We start from the raw sequence: 21,738 nt of genomic DNA on the forward strand, positions 1-21,738 counted from the left end.
TTGACTAGTTTTGGATAACAGAATACTCTTCTTACCCTCAAGATTTTTTCTGTGAAATAAATCCCCATCATTTATTTGATTTGATGGTGCTGTAGGGGACAGAAGTTACTAAAATTATGTAAATGTCTAACTATTTTTACAGATCAGGGAAAATTATAAAGTGAAACTCAGCAGTAGCATTCAAGTTAGAAACTTGAAAGGAAATCACTTGAGCAGTTAAAGGATGACTGTCATTTCAATGAAGACAGGACAGAAACTATACAAGAAGAATAGAGTCAAGATAAGTGCAGAGGAAAATATGTGAGTAAATTATGTCTTTTTTTTTCCTTGCCAGGAACTTCCATAAATATATGATATTTCTTACAATATATTTTAAACTACTGGGATAAGAAAATATTAATTAGCTGCTGATTTTAAAATAGGCTTTATTGTGAATTCTACAGACTAAGAATTTTTTTCATTAAGGGACCAGGAAATTCAAGGAGGATCTGAGAGTAAACTGAGGGTGGAATAACAGATTCTGGAAAAATAAGATCAAAGTCATAAAATAATACTGCAGGATGACTGCATATATAAAAAAAGGACACATTGTTATAACTAAAGGGAGAAAGTCAGTAAAACATTAAGCAATACTCAGCTAATTTTTATTCTGAAAAAGATGTAATAGTGGAAAGGACTATTAGAACAATGAAGCTAATTTCTTCATTTCACAGAGCCAGGAGTTTTCAAGTTCATAGATATAAGAAGTGGCAGTGTTAGGACATGCTCCTTAGAACATATCTCCCGCCTATTATTTTACATGACTAAGAGTTGAGATGCACGGTTAGTGCTCACACTTGAAAGAATATGAAATTGCTTCCTACAGAAGTAGTGTCTTATTTATGACAATTTGGAGCTGACTTGGTTTGTGGTTTCTCGTAGAGACTTTAGGCTAACTATGTTCTGTGTTTCCATTTATACATTTTTTAAAATATAAGTTTTTGCAACTAGAATGGAACAGTGATATCAGGAGGTATCATAATTTCATCTAGAAGGTTTAAGAAATCTATGCAAACTTCAGAGTTGTGTGAAGTGGGGATAATGTTAAATCTATCTTGTTGCTTTGTTTTTTTGTCCTTTTTGAAATGTTGTAAAACAGGCAATGGAGTCAGAAAAGTTAAGCTATAAACCCTAGTTTGCTGCATACTATATATGTTATTATATACAAATTATTTAACCCTTGAACATTATTTTTGTGTACATTTATTTTAACACAATCATCTTGTCATGTGTACACTATTTTATGCATTAAAAAAAATTTTTTTTTCTCACCCGTGATCAAAATTGTCCCAGAGTCAATCTGAATTCTAAAGAATATTTTTCTTAGGTTTTTAAAAAGAAAAAGATTAAATATATTAACTACCTTGCAAAATTTATGTCTGAATTTAGTGGCTTAGTTAAGACATATAACGAGGGATACCCCCAAAATATAATGAATGATTAGATTGTGATCATTATTTTTAAAGACATTCAAATATGTGAAGTTAATCATAGTAGTTCTATGTCAATGAGGAAGATGAATCAAGGAAGAATACCAGGTAAGAAATAAGCATAGCTATATCCTTTTGGATAAAAAGAGAGCTAACCTTCAAGGAAAAATTTTAGTAGACTCCTAGTAAATGCATATTGATGAATTGGCTTTTCTGAGATTATTCCTAATTTTCCTTTAGATAGAGATTTAAAATTATGTAAATGCTTTAATATGTTTTAGTCATGATAAAGGACATCTTTGAAGTATATAGTGAATTCTTCAAGCTAGTAGTATATTCAACCTTATTATTTTATTCAAATTGAAATGAACAGCCTTTCTACTTACTGGCTAATATACCATGGTCTGATTTGGGGACTGATCAGAAGCTACTTCTCAATAAATTTGTCTTGAAACAAATTCCTAAAATTAATTTAATTTTAATTTAGCAGAAGCTTTTAAAATTCTGCTATGAAAACAAATTTTATTTATTTTAAAATTATATCTCTATTAGAATGCAATTATTCACCATGTAGGTAACAATGTTAACTTAATCAATCATAGGGAGAATTGAACCAGACATCTAAACAGAAATTGATCAGGAAACCAAGTATGAGATTGACTATGAAAATACATAGTATGAAAATGCAGACACCATGAAGACATCTGAAAAGAATTTATCCTAGTTTATTTTTCTTATTTACTATTATAAAAGTTTTTGATGGAGTACATTGTTAACCAACCACTGCCATCTTTTCAGAAGCATTCAAAACTCTATTGTGGATTGATAAAAGATGTTCATGTTGACCAACACAGATGCTGATCACAATTTGCTGGAAAAACTAACAGAAATCAGTCAGTATATATTAACGCAGATTTTTAGAAGAGAGTATCTTGAGTACCTGATTTTTATTCAGAGACACTTAAATGAGTCCTACTAAACCTATTAATAATTAGTGCCTCTCAAATCATAGGATCATTACTCTTCTCAATAACCATTTCTAAATATTGGTTCATGAATTATATCATTTCAGGTGATTTATGTGTTCCATCTACACTAACCATGGAAAAATGCAATAATGTCACTGTATTTATTCTCTTGGGACTTTCCAGAAACAAGAACACTGAAATCGTTCATCTTATTTTAATTTTGCTCCCTTGCTATTTGGATAGGAAATGCACTCATCATGATTTCTAGCACCAGCAGTCAGCTCATTGAGCAGCCCATGTATTTCTTCCTTAATTACCTCTCACTCTGTGACCTTAGCTACACATCTATTGTGATACCCAAGCTAATAACTGACTTACTGGCAGAAAGGAAGACCATTTCCTGTAGGAACTACATGGCACAGCTCTTTACCACGCATTTCTTTGGAGGCATTGAGATCTTTATCCTCACAGGGATGGCCTATGACCATTCCGTGGCCATCTGCAAGCCACTGCACTACGCCGTCATCATGGGCAGGCAGAGGTGTAATGCCATCATTGCCTGCTGTACTGGGGGCATTTATACACTCTGCCAGTCAGTTTCTTCTCACCATCTTCTTGCCCTTCTGTGGCCCCAATTAGATAGATCACTACTTCTGTGACGTGTATCCTTTGCTGAAACTGGCCTGCTCGAATACATGCATGATAGGTTTCTTAGTTACTGCTAATTCAGGCCTAGTTGTTTTGGTTACCTTTGCTGTCTTGATGCTGTCTTACTTTTTTATATTGTTTGTCATCAGGGCATATTCCGTGGAAAGCCGCAGCAAAGCTCTCTCCACTCGCAGTTCTCATATCACAGTTGTAGTCCTGTTTTTCGCACCTGCGTCATTATTTTACATCAGACCAGCCACAACTTTCCCAGAAGATAAAACACAGAGATGAAGAATGCCTTCAGGAAAGTTTGGTGTCGTCATGTACTTCTGGAAAGAAAGTAACTTTTCTGAAGCTTTTCTGCGTTTCATGAGGAGGTTCCGTGAGACCACGACTGGGAATAACATCCATTTTCATCACCTCTGCTTGAAGAGATAAGTGGGGGTGGGGGGCATATCCTGTCTGTTCTATGTTTCTACACTGGCACCTTACATAATTTTCAGCATTATTTTTATTCTTACCCTCCTTCATCTGTCTTAACAATTAAGGACTATGTTTATGCAAAATAGCCAGACCATGTGATAAAAACAAAAAGTTACATATTTATCATCCTATTGAAAAAAGGTAAAATAAATCATGCACATTTTATGCCTTAAAATGCTGAGAAACTGAATAAGATATTACCTTCCATTTTCAAACGTTTATTCGACTATATATGCAGGCCACTCATGTATAGTTCGTGAACGGTCAAAACCTAAGCAACACCATGTAATCAGCAGCCAGATTGAGTCAGAAATTATCAATATACCAGAACTCCACTTCGTATCCCTGTATAATCACAATTTCCCCACAAAATCACTATCTTTATCTTTAAAATCAATTTATATCTCTTTTTGTATCCTCTAGAAAGATAGCAATAAAGATCATACTCCTGTGTCCATTTTTCTATTATTGTGTTTGTAATACACATTCATTATGTATTGACTTCTCTGATTGCTTTCATTGATCTACAGCATCTCATTGCATGAATATGTGACCATTAATTTATCCATTCTTTTGGTGCTAGGCATTTGGATAATTTCTCGCTTAGAGCTATTAAGAGTAGTACTGCTCTTAACATTTTGGAATGTCTTTTGGTATATATATGTCTTCTGTTGTTTCTTTTTAATGTTTTATATTGTAAATTTTAATACTTAAAATTTTAAGATAGTGGTGTACCCTTGTATTAATAATCTTTGCTAATATATTACTGACATAAACTAAAATATATTAAATTTTAAAATGTCACTAGAAAGACATTAGGGTGGATGCAATAAAAGGTTTAGAAATATGTGAAACTTCTGACACTTTTAGAATTCATCACTGAGGTCTGGGGTATATTAACCAGTGCCAATCAAGCTGTCAATCACAGATACAAAGAATAAGACTGTTAGAAAAGTACTTTGTACAATGGAACTTAGGAAAAATTCCCAGAATGGCTGCTACTGCTGCTAAGTCGCGTCAGTCGTGTCCAACTCTGTGCAACCCCATAGACGGCAGCCCACCAGGCTCCTCCATCCCTGGGATTCTCCAGGCAAGAACACTGGATTGGGTTGCCATTTCCTTCTCCAATGCATGAAAGTGAAGAGTGAAAGTGAAGTTGCTCAGTCGTGTCTGACTCCCAGTGACCCCATGGACTGTAGCCTTCCAGGCTCCTCCACCCATGGGATTTCCCAGGGAAGAGTACTGGAATGGGGTACCATTGCCTTCTCTGTCCCAGAATGGAGTGTCAGGGAATGTTTACAAGATTAACATTTAGGTAATCATCACTGGGAAATATTTACAAATAAGATATTTACTAGAGGATATGGAGTTGCTTATCATAAGTAAAGCTGGAAAATTATTTACTTAGATTCTGAGTAAAAAGAAAAATGCATTTCAGTGGCCTCTAAATAGGGGCAGTAGTTTCAGGTAAAGAAGGTATAAGCAGGTAAAGCAGAAAGCGAAGAGGAATTAAAGAGCCTCTTGATAAAGGTGAGAGAGGAGAGTGAAAAAGCTGGCTTAAAACTCAACACAAAAAAAAGATCATGGCATCCGGTCCTATCACTTCATGGCAAATAAATGAGGAAACAATGGAAATTGTGACAGACTTTGTTTTCTTGGGCTCCAAAATCACTGTGAATAGTGACTGCAGCCATGAAATTAAAAGAAGCTTGCTCCCTGAAAGAAAAGCAATGACAAATCTACACTGTATTAAAAAGCAGAGACATTTCATTGCCAGGAAAGGTCTGAATGTTCAAAGCTTTGGTTTTCCAGTAGTCATGTATGGATCTGAGAGCTGGACAGTATAGAAGGCTGAGTGCCAAATATTGATGCCTTCAAACTGTGGTGTTGGAGAACATGAGAGATTCTTGGACTGCAAGGAGTCAAACCAGTCAATCCTAAAGAAAAATAATCTTGAATATCCGTTGGAAGGACTGATGCTAAAACTGAAGCTCCAATACTTTGGCCACCTGCTTCAAAGAGCCAGCTCATTGGAAAAGACCTTGATGCTGGGAAAGATTGAAGGCGGGAAGATAAGGGGACGACGGAGGATGAGATGATTATATGGCATCACAGACTCAATGGACATGGATTTGAGCAAGCCCCAGGAGGTAGTGAAGGACAAGAAAGCAGTCCATGGGGTTGCAAAGAGTTGGACATGATTGAGCAACTGAACAACAACAAATGCTAATGCTGGTTTGCAATGCACACAGAAACACTTATATGTACACAAACACAAAATATAGACAATTACAACTTTCTAGGAACTTCTATTATAGCACAAATGAGATAAACATTCTTGAATTCAAAATCAAACTGAAAGACAAAATATTTAATTTTTTCCAAAAGATTATGACCACATTAAAAAAATCATCTTGAATATAGGGGAAAATTATATTGAAAATAGATATTGCAGAGTATGTCACACAATGACTTCCTTTATTGAGGTCATCAGGCAAAAATATAATGTAAAAATATTTATTATATAAAAATAATTATTTTTAAAACATGATATATGAATCTCAAAATTGTCCAGAATATTTAAAAAAACTAAATAAAAAATAATATTTTAATTTGAAATTTGATGGATAAAACAAAAAAGAAAGATACAGTAAATATCTTAAGAAATTTATCTTATCTTAAGAAAGAAACAGTAAATAGAATTGCAGTTATTAACAAATTACCAGAACACAGAATTAGAAAGACAAGAAGATAGAGAATATCAAAAAGATATTAATATTCATTATCAGTGAAGTAAAATAAAAGTGAAAAACCAATGTTTATTAAACTCTAGGGTTTGGATAACAATAAGAAAAAAAAATTGAAGGGCTGATTACTGAAAATTTTCCAGATTGATGATAATTTTGAAAGAATGAAATATTGCCTTTTACAACAACATCAATAGTCCTAGAGAGTATTATTCTTAGTGAAATAAGTCAAAGACAAATACAATATGATATCACTTACATGTGAAATCTGAAAAACAATACAAATGAATCATATACAAAACACAAGCAGACTCCCAAAAGTAGAAAAAAAACCCCGTGATTATCAAAGGGGAGAGAAAGGGGAGGAAGGACAAATTAGGAGTATGGGGTTAATGGATACAAACTACTACATGTAAAACTGAGAAACAATAAGAATTCACTATAGCACAGGCAGTTATATCCAATATATTGTAATAACCTGTAATATTGACTCCCAACTGATGATTCACAGTTGTGTGTATCTTTTCCCTTTACCCAAGAGGAAAGGAAAGGAAAGTTAATTTGGTTTGGTTATTTTCTCTTCCTTTTCTTTGCAAAACCTAATCTCCCATTTGAGAAATGGAAATAAATGTGAAAGTAAATAACCTGGGACTGAGAGGAATGTGACTCCTGCATCCATATTGCTTTGTCTATGACAATTATTCAAACTCTGTATGCTTCCCTTTTATTCTCTCTGTTGGTCCCCTCTCAAGAAGTAGAGACCTCCTCCAAAGAAACCTCATGCTTCCTCAGGGCTACTAAGTCTCCCTCCTGCTTTTCAAACAAGAGCATTAGGTAAAGACGGCAGAATTTCCTGACCTTCCTTCCTCAGGTCTGAATAAGAATGCTGCCCTCTAGAGAGACTCAGTGCCCAGAGCCCTGCTAAAGCAAAGTGAAAAGCAAATTTACAGACTAAAAATTCCCAGGAAGCCTGAGGAATATAACCTTGGACAACCGGTTAGTGATTATAGCAAGACTGCTTTAGAAACATTTTTGGGGAAAAAAATGCCCCTAGTTTTCAAAGAATGAATTCTTATAATCCCCTGTTTATATCTGGCTCTTGCAGATATCATTTCCTCCAGGCAAAAGCATAAAGCAGGTGACTCCTACCTAATGCATGTGCAGATTGCTTTAGCAGGTATACAAAAATATCTCTGGCTTGCTCACAATTCAGAGCAGGTGTAAAGAAATTATATCTGTAATCAAAAGACCAGATCACATCCCTGTGGAAAAAATTCTTACTTCTCTGTGAGTTCAGGATGGATTCATGGGTACCTAACTCTTGGTTTCCCTTGCAAAACAGCAGAGCTTCTCCCAGAAAAAAATTGTTAACTGACTCATAGGTATCTTATGTGGTTTTTGTTCATAAAAAATGTTGGGACTCTGAATATCTCTTTCTGATTTTCCTCTAACTTCTTTTCTTCTTTGGTCTGGAGACAGAGGTCTTCTTCAAAGCAAACTCGGTGCTCCCAAAGGATTACCTAGGTTAGTTTCTGTTCTTCACAGGAGGAAATTAGACAGAACTGGCAGAATTTACTGAGCTTTTTTGGATCTGAATAACATTACTGACCTCTAGAGACACTGCCCAGAACTTCGCTAACACAAAAAGTTAAATACATTTATATTCTGAGAATTCCCAGAAGGCTGTGAAATATAATCTTGGACAACTGATTAGCGTTCCTTGGTTAGAATATTTAAGAAATGCTTTTGGGAAAACAATTTATTTAACTTTCTAAATCAAAATACTCTTATGGCTTCTTCTCAGGTTATGTTTGGTTCATGTAGAACAAGTTTCTTTCAGGCACAGGCATCAAAGAGATGACTCTGAGGGCATGGATGTGAGTGCTGCCTTAGCAGATATTTGAAAAAAATATTCTTGTTTACTCTTTAGTATAAGCAGGTGTTGGTGAGTCATCAGCATTTAAAATCCTAGATCATCTTCTTGTGGAATGAACAATTGTTTCTCTGTGAATACAGGATAGTTTTCAGGGGTATTCAAACCACCACTCACTCTGTATAACAGTAGGATTTTTCTTCCTGAAAATCCAAGCAATATTTGAAGATATTTTTAGAGAATTGATCTAGATTTGTCTGAATCACTGCTTTATAGACTTACATTTAATTTTAAGTCTATATGTAAATGCTAGTGAATGGTTAGCAAACTGTGTAAATGAAGGCGGAGCGAGGGGCAGTTGTGTGACCAACACATTTTCCTGAATAAGTTAAAACTAACTTGAAGACCATCTGCAAATTACGTGCAGGGAATCATCTTTACAGTATTTGTTTTAGGCTCACCAGCTCTATTTGTCATTAATTGTGTTACTTTAAGGGTATATATTCTGATGTGATATATAAAACATTTTAGCAAGGCTTAAAATGAGTTTTATTTTGATACTATATTACAAACAGCATGTGTGCTTTGGATAATACATTTAAAAATGATGAAATTTTCAGTTTCTCAGAGATCCTCCAAACTCTAATATTTGAGGAAATTCCTATTTTTTAAAATATCAGTTGCCTATAATTGTCTAGATTCATCAGACTCAGGTTAAGCAAATGTATGGTTAGCCACAGGGTAATTTTATATATATATATGTATATATATGAAACATATCCTACTTCACTTCCTGAAGAATAGTTTCACAACACTGATAGTACCTCATGAAGGGTAAATAGGATAGTTAAGCAGTACTACAGCAGGTGCAAATTAACTTCTTAACTTAATATTGGTGGCATGAAATAACAGACTACTTACTTCAAATTAAATATCAAGAAACTTTGCAGGGAGGAAGTGAGATAGCCAGTTTGAGTTTATTTTTTCAACAGAAATTCAATTTGGGTTTTGTTTGGGTTTCATTTATTTCAAGTGATTTCATTGAAATGTATGTCTGTGCCTTTATTCAACGAAAGAAGAATGTAAAGAAAAGATACAGCATTGTTATGTATGGATTTTGTTTTATAAACTCATGTGTTCTCTCATTGTTTGCTGGAAAGATGTGTTTATATCACAGGTGTAGTTGTTGCAATTCAAGTTTAAAGTACATTGTGTTATACAACCAAGAACAACTTGTGTGAATGAATAAATCCAAAACAGTTCTTTTTATACTGAAGATTTCATTATAAATAGTAAAATAAAGGAGAAAGCAATGGCATCCCACTCCAGTACTCTTGCCTGGAAAATCCCACAGATGGAGGAGCCTGGTAGGGTGCAGTCCATGGGGTCGCTAAGAGTCGAACACGACTGAGCAACTTCACTTTCACTTTTCACTTTCATGCATTGGAGAAGGAAATGACAACCCGCTCCAGTGTTCTTGCCTGGAGAATCCCAGGGACGGGAGCCTAATGGGCTGCCGTCTATGGGGTCTCACAGAGTCGGACACCACTGAAGAGACTTAACAGCAGCAGCAGCAGCAGTAGTAAAATAAAGTAAAACATATAAAGCATCAAGAATAAGATGTGACAATCGCCAAGATTCATAAAGGATGATTAATTATCCAATCTAAACTGGACGGTCTTTTTAGATTTAAATGTCCTCTTCCATATAAAGCATAAATATAAAAAACTGAAACAAAAAAGTAACTAACTTTCAGTTTACATTATTTCACTTGATAGTAAACATCTGAGTATCAGAAACATCTAGGTGACCAATATCCTCTCTGTAACCATCAGAAGTTTACCAATGCTTGGATAAAAGTGGTTTGTCCTCCATTTTATTTTGGTATCTTCATCATATCTAATTTTGACCTTATCGCTTTTGCATCTCACTTGATTTTTGACCTAATAATGTTTTCTTCACTTATGTGTTCAATGTCTTAACCTTCATGAAGGTCATTATTCTACTAGTGCCTTCAAGAAAACTGATAACCTATTTTTATAAGATCAAAACATTAATATCTGTAGTGTTTAGATTGAAAGCTTGATGTTATGAAATGATTTTAAATTACAGACGTGCTACACCATGCATCTATTCTTATAATTATCATAGTATGTTTTATAGTGATCTGGGAGTCTGTCATCTTTCATGAGATGAAAGTAATGATAATGCTTTTACTGCTATCTTTTATATGTGCCCCTTTCCTGTAGAAAGCAATGATATACATAGTAAGACCTGGAAGATCTAGTTTATAAATGCTACGGTTTACTGGTTCTGTAGTTTGGGACATTCACTTATTTTATTTTAAATCAGTTCATTTGATACTGAAAATAATATGGTTGGATTAGATGAGTACTTTTACTCTTATGCTACATAATAACTAGACATTTATTTTCAATAAATTTTAAATCACTTTTGTTTCTTGTACTTTCAGTCAAAGGAATGCAATATAATATTTTTTCATAAATTAGTTATTAATTGCAATTGAGGTGATACATTTAAAGATATATCAAAGCTAAATTTTATGGAGTTTATGGTATAAATTGACATTTTGTGGAATATAGGGTATAAATGGTACATAATTTAAAATATACAACCCTATTGTCTTCATGTTAATGAAAAGGAGACTATGGATATAATCTTCATGTTAAAAAAGGCATCTTAGGGATATAATGACACAATATGATTAAGTTAATACTTGCCCTTTTTAATGTAGGCAAAGATATTGAGCTAAAATTGAAAAAAGAATTACTCTCAACATATTTTGCAGTGTGATAAATATCACTAGCAATACAGCTACACAGTTTGGAAAATAGTGAACATGTTAACCTATTCATTTTGTTACATCGAAAATTTTGTAATAAAAGATTTGTATAAAAAGAAAAAAATCAATATCTATAAATTCATAGTTTTTTTTTTGACCAAAACAAAATAAAACAGATGTAAAAAAAAAAAAAAAAGCCTATGGAGCCCAGCATGGCTACTACATCTGACAGAGGAGTCAGGTAAACAACTACCTGCATGCTACCTAATTCCTCATGAGTGACTGGAATAAAACTGAGAAGTGTGTGTTCTCAGTAGTACATTCTTTCGTCACCTTAGTGTTAAGTCCTACCTTGATCAAAAAGAATATACTACATGCAAATCTATTAAAAAGCCATGCAACAGAACACAACTGAGCACTTCTTGACCACAAAGTTTGCCTTACATTTACATTGAGGTGACTAAATTTTCAGATTTTTGCTGTCCATAATTTATTCCAGCAGAGAGCACAAGTACCAAATTTAAATTATTTGTTAATTTCAATTATTGTATCTCTTTATTTGCACTGTTAATTTTAATGACTATAAAATGCACCTTGAACATTATTTTACATTAAGTTTAAATATGAAATATAATTTTCTTTTTTAAAATACCAACCACTGACAATTTTTGCTATATTTTCAAATAATATCAGTCTTATAAAATAGCTAGCAAGATTGGTTTCCCAAGTTCAATATGCAGTACTTACTCTACCTTCACTCTTCTATTTCAAGGGACAACACATAATCCTAATAACATAGCTCAGAATTTAGGTGACTTTTATTACATGTACTGTATTCCATGATCATATGACTACAGACAAGTCCGGGAAAGTGTTCTATATCATGGTAGGGGAATGGAGCATCATGTAATTAAAAAAAAATTACCTTTCTGAAGGGCACATTTGAAAATTATGTTAAAAAATGTCCTTTATTAAATTGTATTACCAGCACTGTTGTTAAAGTGTTAAAAGTAAGAATGGTATAATTTATCTGTGGGAAATAGTTCAGATATTCATGACGTTCAATGAGATTACATCCCAATAAATTCATCATAACCTGAAAATACAAGTTGAAAATGGATTGAATACAAAACTGGTTTTAGAAAAGGCAGAGGAACCAGAGATCAAATTGCCCAACATCCGCTGGATCATAGAAAAAGCAAGAGCGTTCCAGAAAAACATCTATTTCTGCTTTATTGATTATACCAAAGCTTTTGACAGTGTGGATCACAATAAACTGTGGAAAATTCTTAAAGAGATGGGAATACCAGACCATCTGACCTGTCTCTTGAGAAACCTGTGGCAGGTCAAGAAGCAACAGTTAGAACTGCACATGGAACAACAGACTGGTTCCAAATAGGAAATGGAGTATGTCAAGGCTGTATATTGTCACCCTGCTTATTTAACTTCTATGTAGAGTACATCATGAGAAACGCTGGACTGGAAGAAACACAAGCTGGAATCAAGATTGCCAGGAGAAATATCAATAACCTCAGATATGCAGATGACACCACCCTTATGGCAGAAAGTGAAGAGGAGCTAAAAAGCCTCTTGATGAAAGTGAAAGAGGAGAGTGAAAAAGTTGTCTTAAAGCTCAACATTCAGAAAACAAAGATCATGGCATCCGGTCCCATCACTTCATGGAAAATAGATGGGGAAAGAGTGGAAACAGTGGAAACAGTGTCAGACTTTATTTTTTGAACTCCAAAATCACTGCAGATAGTGATTGCAGCCATGAAATTTAAAGATGCTTACTCCTTGGAAGAAAAGTTATGACCAACCTAGATAGCATATTCAAAAGCAGAGACAATACTTTGCCGACTAAGGTCCGTCTAGTCAAGGCTATAGTTTTTCCAGTAGTCACGTATAGATGTGAGAGTTGGATGGTGAATAAAGCTGAGCGCTGAACAATTGATGCTTTTGAACTGTGGTGTTAGAGAAGACTCTTGAGAGTCCCTTGGACTGCAAGGAGATCCAACCAATCCATCCTAAAGGAGATCAGTCCTGGGTGTTCATTGGAAGGACTGATGTTGCAGCTGAAACCAATGCTTTGGCCACCTCATATAAGAGTTGACTCATTGGAAAATACCCTGATGCTGGGAAGGATTGGGGACAGGAGGAGAAGGGGATGAAATAGGATGAGATGGTTGGATGGCATCACCGACTCAATGGACATGGGTTTGGGTAGACTCCAGGAGTTGGTGATGGATAGGGAGGCCTGGCCTGCTGCAATTCATGGGTTTGCAAGGAGTCAGACATGATTGAGCGACTGAACTGAACTGAACCTACTGGACATCATAGTTTAGTCCAGCTTATCTTAAACATACTCAGAATACTAACATTAGCCTGCAATTGAGCAAAATCATCTCTAATACTTTTACTACCTATTGCAGAGAGCCAACACACTGGAACAGTCTCTTATGCTGGGAAAGATTGAAGGCAGGAGAAGAAGGGGAAAACAGAGGATGAGATGGTCAGATGACATCAGTGACTCCATGGAAATGAGTTTGAGGAAACTCAGGGAGATAGTGAAGGACAGGGGAGCCTGGAGTGCTGAAGTTCATGGGGGTCCTAATGAGTTGGACATGACTTAGCGATTGAACAACAACAATAATCTAACACAAAGCCTATTTTTAACAAACTAACACAAAGTCTATTTCTAACACAAAGCCTGTCTCATGTAAGTTATTGAATACTCCACTAAAAGTGAAAAACAGAATGGCTGTCTGGTACGGAATGGTTGTAATTGCGTCAGTTCTTTGCCTGTGTGACCACCAGGCTGCCTGAAGGCTATTATGACTCAGTGCTCAGACCCAGCATTATAACACAGTATCATAATCACCTATAGCTAGATCAAGGAGAAAATCAAAATTCAAGTACAGTTTCTTCTTGATGCTTACTATTCTCATACTATCATAAAGTCAATAAAGTTGCAACATGAACCACCATGAATCAAGGAATGTCTGTAATGCCTGTTCTGTACTGTAAACCATGTGCTCAGTCGACTTACTGCAGACCCATGGATTCACAGCCCACTAGGTTCTTATTTTTAAAATATAAATTTATTTATTTTAATTGGAAGTTAATTACTTTAAAATATTGTATTGGTTTTGCCATACATCAACATGAATCTGCCACAGGTATACACGTGTTCCCTGTCCTGAACCCCCAATTTCCCAGGCAAGAAGTCTGCATTGGGTTACCATTTCCTACTACAGGGGATATTCTCGACCCAAGGATCAAACCCATGTCTCTTGTGTCTTCTGCATTGGCAGATGGGTTCTTTACCTCTAGAGCCACCTGGGAAGCCTAAACAATTATATTTTGAAAATTTAATAACATTTATTTTTATTATTACCAATGTAACAAAATATTTGAAAACAATACTGAAGAAATGAGCTATGATTCCTAAGAAAAATATAATATCATTAATTTATTAACTAGCTTCAGTAATTTGTTAAAATTAACTTTAATGGCTTGTTAGCAGCTTTTATATGACTGTGATCATATTTTAAATATTTTCTTTCATTTTATTTTTTTTTTCAGTTACTCAACTGTTTGCAGATAGCATACAATACATGGAAGGTCAGAGGAGCATCTCAGAATTTATTTTTTGGAGACTTTCCTGTGACAAAAACATACAAATATTTTGCTTTGTGTTCTTATTTTGTTACATTGCCATCTTGGTGGGAAACCTTCTGATCCTTGTCTCTATCTGATGTAGCCCTCTTTGTCACCAACCAATGTACTATTTCCTCAGCCACTTATCCTCTATGGACATCTGCTATACCTCTTGTGTGACACCCAAGCTGATCAGTGACCTGCTCCTAGGAAGGAAAACCATCTCTTATGGTAACTGTATGTTATAGGTCTTTTCCTTGCACTTCTTAGGAATGACTGAAATGTGCATCCTTACAATCGTGGCCTTTGATCGCTGGGTTGCCATCTGCAAGCCTCTGCACTACATGATTACCATGAACAGGAAAAGGTGCAATATCCTCATCCTGGCAGCTTGGGCTGGTGGGGCTGTCCATGCCTTTTCTCTGTTCTCTATGCTAATCAGTTTGGCCTTTTGTGGCCCCAGTGAAATTGACCACTACTATTGTGACATTTTTCCTTTGTTGAAAGTTGCCTGTACTGATACCTATGTCACTGGTATCCTTGTGGTTACCAATTCAGGAATGGTTGCCTTAGTAACCTTTGTTCACTTGTTTGGGTCCTATGTCATTATATTATTCACCTTAAGAAATCACTCAGCTGAAGGAAGACACAAAGCCCTGTTTACTTGTGGGTCTCACATCACTGTGGTTATCTTACTTTTGGACCGTCAATCCTTATCTATTTAAGAACCCCTACCACTTTCCCTGAGGGCAAAATATTTTCTCTCTTTTATACCATAATTGCTCCTATATTCAATCCCTTAATCTACACTCTGAGAAATACAGAGATGAAAAAGGCCATGAGAAGGGTTGGTACCAAAAGATGTTTTCAGAAGAGAGGCATAATTAATTTCCCCAACTCAATGTGTTAAAACTTCTATGTGGAAGTAAAAGTGGACTTGGGAATCAGAGAACTCAATTAACTTTCAAATCAAAGAGCCCAAATTATTTACTTTCTAAATGTCAGAGATGATAAGCTGAAAAATTATGACAAAAATGACAAATCTGTTGGTCACTCTGAGATTTGGTAGAGACTTATGTGATTAAAAATGTATTAGCTTAAAGAAACAGTTGCTATGTTATATAGAGTAGGCAATTCTGAGTGTTTAACTAAAAAAAATAATTTGGTTATGATATTTGTAGATGAAGACTAAATAGGAAATACCTAAATTTGTTTTCAAGTTAATTCTTTGAAGACGTACCTAACCTAACACTCTGCCTCAAGTAGTTTCACTGACTTATGTATGGTTTTAAGGCATCTTACATATTTTTTCATATATTAATTAGTACATATAATCCATAAAGAAATAAAACAAAAACAAAACAGGGAGAGACAGAACTATGAAGGAAATAAACCTGTGCTCTGTACCTAAATCAAGAAATAGAGCACAGTTATCATCTCCAAAGTCCATCACCTGTTCCTTCCTGTCCTCACTGCTTCCTTCCCCTAGAACTAGCTGCCCTTCTGACTTTTATAGGTACTATCCTCTCTGCCTGGTGTCGGTCATGGAGAGGACATGACCACTGCTAGAGCAATGAGATGGGCTTGGGCATCAGAAGTTCCTCATTTGTCCACCCATTCTTGAATTTGAGTTCTATTTATTGTCCAAATTTTTGCCTTTTCATACTGTTCATGGGGTTCGCAAGGCAAGAATGCTGAAGTGGTTTGCCATTCCATTTTTCAGTGGATCACATTTTGTCAGAACTCTCCTCCATGACTCGTCCATCTTGAGGGGTCGTGCATGGCATGGCTTATAGTTTCCTTGAGTTAGACAAGGCTGTGATCCATGTGATCACTTTGTTTAGTCCATCCTAAAGGAAATCAGCCCTGAATATTCATTAGAAGGACTGATGCTAAAGCAGAAGCTCCAAAAATCTGGCCCCCTAATGTGAACAGTTGACTCATTGGAAAAGACTGATGCTGGGAAAAATAGAAGGCAGGAGGAGAAGGGGATCACAGAGAACAAGATGGTTGGATGGCATCACCTACTCAATGGAAGTGATTTTGAGCAAGCTCTGGGAGATGGTGAAGGACAGGGAAACCTGGCTTGCTGTAGTCATGGGGCTGCAGAGTCAGACACAACTGAGTGACTAAATAACATCATCCCCATAGGTGGAGATGTTTTCAAGGATGCAGACTTGAGATAATAAAGTGTTGTTGAGACCATCTGGACTGAATATGTGAATGAACCCAGGAAAGGCCTCTATATGATCTTAAATTTTCTGACATAAAGAGGCAAAGATCTGCTTGTCTAGTAGCCATCCGTGACGAGCCCCACCTGTAAGTCCCCTTGTTTATTAAAAGAGCCACCTTCCAATCTGGAGCCGTCTGCCTCTTTTTTCAGTCTCTCCCTGCCTCCTTAATGGGGGTCAGTTTGCGAACCAACACCTGGAAACATTAGGCAAATTATAAATTAACTTATCTCATTGATTTTACTCATAGGTAAATTTAGGAGACTTAGTGCCTTTCTCACTAGGACCATGTTAAGATGAAAGAGAACCCTTAGTATATGACACACAGTAAATCCTCACTATGCATTTGCTATTATTTATTTTGCTCATATAGCACATTGGAAGGCAACTGAATCTTCAGAAACACATGGGAAAGAATAAGAAAAGAAAGGCATTTGGAAAAGATATGTTTGGGGAAAAATTAAAACATGTTTAACTGAAAAAAAATTATATTATTTTTGGAAGTTTTCTAAATTCGTAAAAATAATACCAAGTTATTAGTTTGTAATTTTTTAGGAAATCAATACTTGAAAATAAAGTAAAACCCATTCTAACTCTCTCAGGGAAGACAATCTTTTTGAGGGGCGATGAAGACTATTAATTGCAATAAGTTTTAGCTCAACTCACTGCTTAGCCATGTCCAACTCTTTGTGACCACGTGAATTGCAACCCACCAGGCTCCTCTGTCCATGGGATTTCCCAGGCAAAAATACTCTAATGGGTTGCCATTTCCTCCTCCAGAGGATCTTTCTGACTCTGAGAGTGAACCCTAGTACCAGAGCTGTCCTTTGTTTCTCACTCAGATTACAGAAATCGTGGAAAGGATAAGCCCCCTCAAGGCAAAGCCCCACAGTGTTGTTTGTATCAGAAAATTCTGAGTGAAATGCAAGGGAATTCAGTCACTGAGGCCCAGGAGGAATGAATGTCTAATAACTGAGCTTCCTAAATCAAACACAATAGCTAATGGTGGTTTTCATACTATTTATAATCCAGATTTGATATTCATGTCAGTGGATCTGATGACTTGGATCTAGAGGAAATCCACCTGGTGAACTCACGATTCAGGAACATAAATCCAAACAACTTGCAAAAAATAGTGTTCTGGAATAAGATATATATAGTTTTAGAATGTACACTTTATTTTTGTTTATTCGTTATACTTTGCTTTCAGACAGTGATAGGGAAATCATGTTTTGCTGAACAAGAGGAAAATAGCATTAAGACTTTGGTAGAAAATGGGCAAAGCAGTCATTAAAAAAACAAATGACTCACAGATTACCAAGAAAGTGAGAAAAAAATAAATCCAAAAGAAAAAGAAAATCCTTCCAGTACCCATTGTCATGATCCATGATCACCATCCTGACAAAAAAAGAAAGAAAAGATGGTTCAAGAATTAAGTTAACCAATACATTACTGTAAAGTAATTGACCTCCAATTAAAATAAATAAATTTATATTAAAAAATTGTTTACCAAAGACTCTAGGCAGGCCACAAAAATCGAAAGGAGATATCTCAAAATTTGAGTCTATTTACTTTATCTCTATGTACCTTGCTCTCCACTTGTGTTTCCTGTAATAAATGTGATGCTGATAACTTCAAGTGATTTGAATACTTTATATACTATTTTTTAAAAAATGAAGTTATTTCAACAAATAGTTATTGATTATTGGTTAAATAAGCGGTATCTTATAATCATTTAGGCTCCACACATTTGGGTAGGATCATGGAAAGGAGGAGATGTAACTTCCCACACATGTTCTTCCACTTCAATTGTTGTGAATCCATTCATATCATTTCCTTTCAGTCCTGCCATTCTTTCCTCATTCTGGTCATTCACCTACTGTTCAGAGTATTTCATTCCATGATTTGAATTCACATTACTCTCAACGTCATACATTAGCCATTCATAGGAAAAAAAAAAAAAGATTACGGAGATACAGCAAAGATAAAATCACTTGAAATATTTACTGAGCTTCTAACACATACTGGCTGACTCACACCTCTTATCTAATTAATTCTCACAATAAATATGGAGGTAGATATGCTCATCAACAAAGTGCAAGTTTCAGGAACTATGGTAACTGTGTAACATTTTACCAAGTGTATTGCTAAGTAAGAAATATGCTGTTTTAGCTCTTGACTCTACCACTTATTAAGACCATCTTGCACTAGTTTTTAATTTTCCTAAAACTCAATTTCCCCATTTGTAAGCTAAGTTTACTACTAATATTTATTTATTAGAGTTATAGAGATGATTGAAAAGTTTGTTTAGACAATGTTTAGAAGAATGTTAGGCACATGAAAATGTGAAATTGTAAACTAATAAAAAAAATTATTAAACTGCTGTTAGTGTAATTAAATAACATATTGAGGCCATATACTCACTCTTAGCAAAGCCAGAATATAAACCCATGTAATTTCACCTCCTTGATTTTAATATTTTCCCAAACTTTACCTTTAATAATAGTGGAGAACCCCAGGGTTGTGTAAAATCTTAACTGAAGAATATTTTATTAAATTGTCAAGACTGTATTCAACATTTGGTATTTATGTCAAATTGAATTTAGACTGTTTCATTTGCTAACTTTTTTACTTTTTTCAAAGTTTCCATCTGTTTTAAAATTTGAATCTCATAATTCTCTGAATTATTTAGGGAAGAAGCTATTTCTCTACAATTTAGATACAGAAAAATGTTACAGGAAGTATAGTTAAGAGTTCACACTTGAAACTGATGACTGTGTCAAAAATAAAAGTTAGAGATCTTTCCCCACTAAAATTGAGAAGCTAGAAATCTAAGCACTAGTTTAAGCATTGTGGGATACAGCTGTATGGAAAGTTAGCAAAAAAATAACTCAAGAAAGGAATTAAAGAAATGTTTGTGGCCTTGAGAATTGAGAAAATTTGAGATCAAACACATGTTTAACAAAACTGTTTGGTTAGAAAGTCAAATTTAATTAGAAGAAATATTAATACTGTATGAAATGGAGACAGTTGGCTTTGGTAAATTATTGTAAAAGCCTTAGTTTATTTATAGGCTTAATTTATTTATGTGTAAACTAAAATGTTCCTGTTTAATTTAAGGGTGGGAAAATTTTTTCAACTGGTTGTTTTTTCCCATGCCCATAATTAAAATAATGGCTTTGTTAATGTCTATTCAAATGAATAAGTGATTGCTTCAAGTTGACCAAATCAGTATTTTGAATATCATTTTAGATTAACCATTATATAGGGGAGAGAGAGGGAGAGATGAGGAAATATTTCTATAATATAACTGGAGGCATAAAACCTTACTTTTTAATGGCTACACTGTAAACTAATTTTAAATCTTAAAATTTTGCCATAGATATAATTTAATTGTGTTAAGGCTTCATTGAAAAGGGCTTTTTCCTTTTGGATGTGACAGAATTAATTTTGTCTGTAAAAGAGAGTGATAAGCAGGGAATTTATAAATTAACTGATAAAATATAGCTACAAGATTAGGGCAGAAGACATGTAACAAAGTTTAGAAAAGGTTTTAATTACTTATAATGTATTTTGGGATCCACATTGATAGTAAGGATACTTGGAGTATGTAGTTACCAGTTCTTTTTTTCTTAAAAAAATTTTTTTTAAAATTTTAATTGGAGGCTAATTACTAGTTCTATGTAATATATGTAATAATTATTGAGACACAAACTACATTCTTAGAGACTATGGTCAACCCCAAGTGAATTGTTTGTATTTCCATATGTCAAATCCATATTAAATCCATATGATTTAACAGATTGTTTATGAAGTGTTTCAAGCTACCTTTATTCATTTTTTAATATTTTCTATAAGCTTTGAATTAAAATTCTTCTTATTTAGAACTAGAGTATTTGTCTAGTATACCTCAACATTTTCTTCCAGTTTAAAATAATTGTATGGCTTTAAAACTTCAATTTCTATATGAAAGTTATATTTAGTTAACTTCATTATTGACAGCCTCACGGGTAACACAAGAATATATATAATAAAAATATCAATTAATACTTCAATGGCTAATAAAACAATGACTATTAATTTGAGTGTTTTGTGACAAAATATAAAATATTTCACCATTTTACAAATGTTGTTCAGTTGTTAAGTCATATCTGACTCTTTGAGACCCCATGGACTACAGCATGCCAGGCTCCCCTGTCCTTCACTATCTTCTGGACTTTGCTCCATTGAGTTGCTGAAGCTATGTAACCATCTCATGCTCATCCACCAACACTCTTCTCTCTTTGCCTTCAATCTTTCCCAGCAACAAGGTCTTTTTCAATGAGAGATAGCCTAAATTTAGAGGACTAAAGTGTTTTGTACAGATTTCACACACCGCAGTGTAATTAATAATGGATTCTAGACCCCAAATGTTTGTCTTCAGAAAGCCTTTCCCACACACCTCCCATGAACTTTTTCTCTGAACTATACAGTGTAAAATTTTTATATGTGGGTTCTAAAAAAGTCTTAGTTTGGACAAATAAGGAGGAAAAAGTCATACTCCAATTCAAACCACTGAGAAAAATATTGCTCTTAAATTATTATACAGTGGATTAAGGGCAAAGTTGTGAAGGTAAAACTTCCTTTTGCTTCTCTGTTTTTAGTTTTAGCTACTATTCTATTCTGTGGTTGATTTAGTATATGATTTTTATTGATGTGCCAGAAATAAACATACTTCTGTTATAAATGTTAGAACTTTACTATCTCAAATCAGTAATAAAAATATAACTAAGCAATTAAAATTTTTCAAACCAATTGCATTGGCTTCTTGCATAGTTTTCATCTTCCTCTTTGTAAATATACATGTATTATATAAA

At 34.6% G+C, this 21,738-nt stretch overlaps 2 pseudogenes; both read left to right on the forward strand.

Annotated features, from left to right (window-relative positions):
- Positions 1-2,570: 2,570 nt before the first annotated feature.
- LOC128046838 (olfactory receptor 4P4-like) lies at positions 2,571-3,429 on the forward strand (annotated as a pseudogene).
- An 11,179-nt stretch (positions 3,430-14,608) lies between these two features.
- Positions 14,609-15,561, forward strand: LOC128046839 (olfactory receptor 4P4-like; annotated as a pseudogene).
- The last annotated feature ends 6,177 nt before the right edge of the window (positions 15,562-21,738 follow it).

Source organism: Budorcas taxicolor, chromosome 4 (genome assembly GCF_023091745.1).
Source record: "Budorcas taxicolor isolate Tak-1 chromosome 4, Takin1.1, whole genome shotgun sequence".
Classification (NCBI taxonomy): domain Eukaryota; kingdom Metazoa; phylum Chordata; class Mammalia; order Artiodactyla; family Bovidae; genus Budorcas; species Budorcas taxicolor.